Source organism: Cupressus sempervirens, chromosome 3, assembly GCF_028749045.1.
Source record: "Cupressus sempervirens isolate cs-2001-9-10 chromosome 3, ASM2874904v1, whole genome shotgun sequence".
Classification (NCBI taxonomy): domain Eukaryota; kingdom Viridiplantae; phylum Streptophyta; class Pinopsida; order Cupressales; family Cupressaceae; genus Cupressus; species Cupressus sempervirens.
In genome coordinates this window covers 120,116,426-120,121,737 of record NC_143120.1, presented here as the reverse complement: position 1 = coordinate 120,121,737, position 5,312 = coordinate 120,116,426, and positions in this window count along the sequence as shown.

Genomic DNA, 5,312 nt, shown 5'->3' with positions numbered 1-5,312 from the left:
GACTATTAAGATCGCAAGGATGCCACTTGAATGGGCCACCACATTGAGCAAAAACTTGTGTGAACAATTGGATGCAGTCAAGGAAAAAAAGAAGTTCTATATGACTTCATGTATGGTGTATCTATTAGCTACAAGGGCAACAAACTATCCCAAATTATACAAGAGGGGCATCATGCAGGATCCCAATACTAGGCTACATATCATCTACCCTCAATTGGTGAAGAAGAAGCTCTCAAGATAGAGAAAATAATACAAAATCATGAATGATGCATTCATATTTTCTAGCATCTAATTCATAGGAGACTATGCAAAATGATTATCTGATGATGCAATAGCAGAGATAACTGCTCTCAGGGCCTATTACATTCAGTTTAAAACATTTAGATATCTAAGGGTAGCTGGTGCCACACTTAATCCAAAGAAGCTCCCTAGATATCCTAGTAATAGACTTGTCCTATTGGAGATTGCATGACATATTGAGTTTGCATATGATAGAGTAAGGAAATCATGTAGACCGTGTTGGATATGGCCCTTGATCATAAGACTATACCAAGTTAAGTGAAAGCAAGGCATTCTATCTTTTGAATGAGAATGGGGTCAATATCCCCTAGAGGAATATAACTCTCCAAGGCCATGCTTTGATAATTTCAGGAAGGTCCAAAGTTTGGTAGGCAGGGAATTTCAACACAAAGAGGCTATTAAGGATCATTGGATGAACGCAAAAAACAACTACAATGTCCATATCAAGGACTATTGTAGGATGACTTTGTATTTGGCTGAAAAGGCTTTAAAGGTTCAGATTCCTGAGGAAATATTGAAGCAAGACTCTAGGGAGCTGTTGGACCCTCTATTCAACACAGATAAAATTGGGGAAAGACCCATAATGAACACTAAGGTGGACAAAGAGGACAGTGATGATATAAATCATAGGGCAAGGCACCTCATTAAGGTGACATAGGATTGGATCAATAAACCATTTCAACTTGATCCAATACCTAACATAGTGGTTTTTCATGCACAAGCTTGCCTAGACAAAGGTAGAGGAAAGAAGGTTACCATCCCTACTTTTATAGCCCAACCACTAATTAGGCCAAAAATAGTCTACAAACTTGACCGCCCAGTTGGATACTATCACCCTCCAGAGAGGAAAGGAAAGGGAAAAAGAAAGATGAGTTCTCCTCAAAGGGCTGAAATAGAAGAGGCTGAAGTATAGGCACCTCCTTAGTAGTAGCAAGAAAATGTGCAAGGGTCAAAAGATACTGGAGCTACTCAAGTCCAAGTAGATCCTCAATTGCCCCCAGTTGTGCCCATCCAGGTAGAGGGTGAAATCCAACAAGTCTCTCCTCTTCTGTGGATAGAACCAACATCCCCTTCTACCTATAAGAAGCATAAAAAGATCAATATCTATACGAAGAAAAGGCAAAGGGTGATTAAAAGAATGGTTCCTTTTCCATTTTTCCCAGAACCCATTCTCAAGGGAGAAGAAGAAGAGGAAGATGACGAGGATGATGTGCCCCTACAAAGAAGAACTTGGCTAGGTAAAGCCATAGAATAAGAAAAGAGAAGAAGTTCCATGGAGACATTACCATCCACCCTAGAGGAACCTTTGGAAGTAACTTCTTTGGAGGATATCATTGAATTGGCTAAGGTCCTGAATAAACTTGAGTCCCCATAATAGGAAGTAAGAGCATTGGCATTCATCAACAACACTTAGGATTAAGAGATGTTCACTCAAGTGGCTATCCCTCTTCCTAATAAAAATATAGGAGGCCTAGGCCCACAGAATTATCAAATTAGAGAGGTCATGCTCAGGAAGCCCACATTGGATATAGCTAGGTTGATGGTTACCATGGGTATAAAGAAAGTTTTTAAAAGAATGGAGCAATAAGGGGCTGAACTTAGAACACTTCAAAGGAAAAATGAAATCTTGAGAGGATATTTAGCCAAATTTGTTGGTCCCTTGGATCTTGAACACCCTGAGGAGACTCTAAACACTATACTCAGAGAAGGGGGAGGGGTACATCTACATCCATTTTTGAAAGCCTGTCTGCAGTGGTGGGAAAGTTTTGCAGAAAAGGGTGTCTTTATCATCTAAGGGAATCTAAAGTTACTACATGCTATGTAGAAAAATGTAAACAAGATGGTAGTAGTTTTGAAGTTGGATTTTAGTATAATGGATGAAGTACATGCATGGAGCAAAGATTTATAGGTTTTGCAAGCTATAAAAGGGTAGAGGTATAGGATTTTGATAGATGTATATATAGTGGAAGAATTAGATTTAATTTATGATTGGATTGAGAAGATTGTAGATAGCAATAAAGTAATGGAAACATTACATGTGGAGATCCATCGGCTCAAGGACCAAGCCTGAGAGTGAATTTCAGAGGTAGAGAGACATTATAGTGATGCATGTCTAGAGATTTTTGAGGATGATGAATGGGATAAGTTAATGCCCATAGAGGTAGTAGTGGAGAAATTCAAGAAGATTTTTGAAGAAGCTTCTAATGATGAGGACATCTGGCAAGCCTTGAGAATAGAGGAAGCCTTATTAGAGTTGGATACCAAACTCGAGGATTTTGCTGAGACTTGAATCGAGGTAGAAAAATATAGAAAGAAGGTCAAAGACAAGAATGAGGCTGTAGATTTATTGGATGCGGCTGAGATCACTGAGATTATAGAGAAATTCAAGGGCAAATGTTTCAACATAGCTTTGGGATGAAGGAGAACAAAACCCAGAAGCAAGAATTTCAATTTTGACACTAAGTAAAATTTTGAGATTTTGGACCCTTTTGAGGTCCACAGGTGCATAGGTTTGTAGGTCCATAGGTGCACTTTTCTAGAGGTGCACCAACATTTAACTGTTAGTTCCAAAAATAGAGCTTTCCATGCGTTATAAACGCATTCTGATGGTAGTTTAACTCCGAAAAATGCCCAATGAAGAATCAACTTCCATTTTTGGCACTTCCAGACACTTCTACTTTGACTGAAGGCCTTCTTATTCTTTCTCCTCTCATAAATTCTTTGTTTTTGACATGTAAAATCTCATCTATCCAATTAATGAGTATAAAATGGATGGAGTCCTAGTAAGCACTAGTTAGATTGTTAGTTTGTATATAATTAATTTGTTTTATTAAATTAAAAACATATTATTGCATGAAGATATCTCTCACTTCAATACAAATTGAGGAGACGATCTCTTATAAATACTCCATTTTAATATGTAATTGGGGTCGCTGTTGTTTTGTAATAATATTATGCTTTTTGTGCTCGCATTTGGAGTGTAGTGATTCTTGCCTAAATGTGTCATATTTTTTTTGTAGATTTATGTTCATGGATTTGTGATTGAGCCAAAATTTAATTGCATTATTTCTAGTTGTGCGATCTATTAATTCTAGTGTTTGCTATGGTTTTACAAATTTTGTTGATGTATCTAGCTCGAGAAGAAATCATAAAATTGTACCTGCAAAACTTTTTGTCTCGCATAAGTGCACTTTCTGTGGCCTTGCAATTTGATAAGGAGTATAATATCATATGATTACTATGTTTCTCACTGATAATTGCATCAGTGAAATCAAGGAAGCATTGCTCCTCCTTTCATTGGTTACCCACCGATTTCTTTTAAAGCTTAACTCATAGACATGTTATTTTCTATAGCTGATGTCCGTTAGGATTTCAATTTCATGTTATTTGCTTTAAAGTTCTTGTTATTTTCTTTATTAACCCCCTTTTTTAGAATAGGAATTCATACTAGTTGTATTGTGACATTGCATTCATTAAAAATATAAAATACAAAAACATAGTTCTTTTTGTGTGTTTATTTTGAAGCAACGAATAGATTCTATGTCTTATCTAAAATCAAAATGAACCAGCAAAGGCCTCCTCATGAACAAGAACATTTGTCTTCAACTAAGAAAATTTTAGTAGGTCACAAGATCACCTGGAACCTTGGAGTTGATTCACAAGATCAATTTTTCAAGAGAGGAGTTCGCAAGAATTCTTGCCATTTAGCATTCTACATAATGATAGCTCAACATGTAACATACAAGTTTTAGTAAATACACAATGGATGCATGCATGGGTATGAATATTTTATGGGTTCATTGAATTTTGAATTTTTTTTATTTATACATCTTAGTTATTCTAAAGTAATTCCAAAATATTCAGTATATGTCGAGTAAGTAGTAAGTGTTGAGTCACTCAAGTGTCAAGTAGATAGATGATGCTAAGTGATTTAAATGGCAAGTGATCAATGGATGTCAAGTCATTCAAAAGTTGAGTTACAACGTTGAAGAAAAAATGGATGTTGAGCATCAGACACTTCAAGTGTTGAGTAAGAGAGTTTTGACATAGTTGTTTGTAATGGCACAAATTACTATGTAAACCATTTTTGAGCTGACTTTAGGATTGTTTTATGATTCTAGAAGATATTTTGGAAGAAAAATTGGGAATCCCTATGCAGTACATGCAACCAATCAATTCAAGGGATGTTTAAAGTGGAAAATTGGGTGAATCACAATCATTCATTCATACCTAACCCTAAGTCACCTAAGCCTTCTTAAGGATGAAAAACCCTAAAATATTGAAAGAGTGGAAGGAGTGAAGAGAAAAGCTTGGATGCAAAAATAGAGTATCCGTGGTGGCTAAGGAGTTGTAAGTTGTTATAGAGTAGAGTATTACAGAATTAGTTAGATCATAACAAAGGAAATTGATTAGAGGACATACTTGATAGATTTGATCAGAGAGGATCAAGGATACATGTAGAGAGGTGATATGTTATCTAGCAAAAAAGTGCTAACCACATGATCATTGTTGAGACATTCTAACAAGTGAATCAGTTAAATCTCTTAACAAAGTAGTCTTAATAGGATGTTGTAAATCCTTTAACAGGGTGCTTACTTCATTGTAAGTTCAAGTCCTTTAAATTAGGCACACTTCTAACAAGGTGCTGAAATCCTTTAACAAGGTAAGATCTAAAAATCTTGTAAGTCTTTGATAAGGTAGACCTTTCACTAAGTGGATCATAGTTTGTGATCAAACATTGTAACCTTCATTGGGTACACTTTACTGCTGCAGTAGTGAAGATTTGTGGGTGTCATCCCCACCCCAATTTTACCTTCTCATTGGAGGGTTTTTGGGTAACCAAATATATTGTGTCATATATGTGTTGAATGTTTATTGTTTTCATGCTATGGATTTACATGCTTAATTTGGTATTTTAGTTTACATGCAAATTGTGAGATAGATGTATGGTGAATGTTTTATGGGTTAAAGTTTTGAAGGACTGATTCACCCGCCTTCCCCCCTTCTTAGAG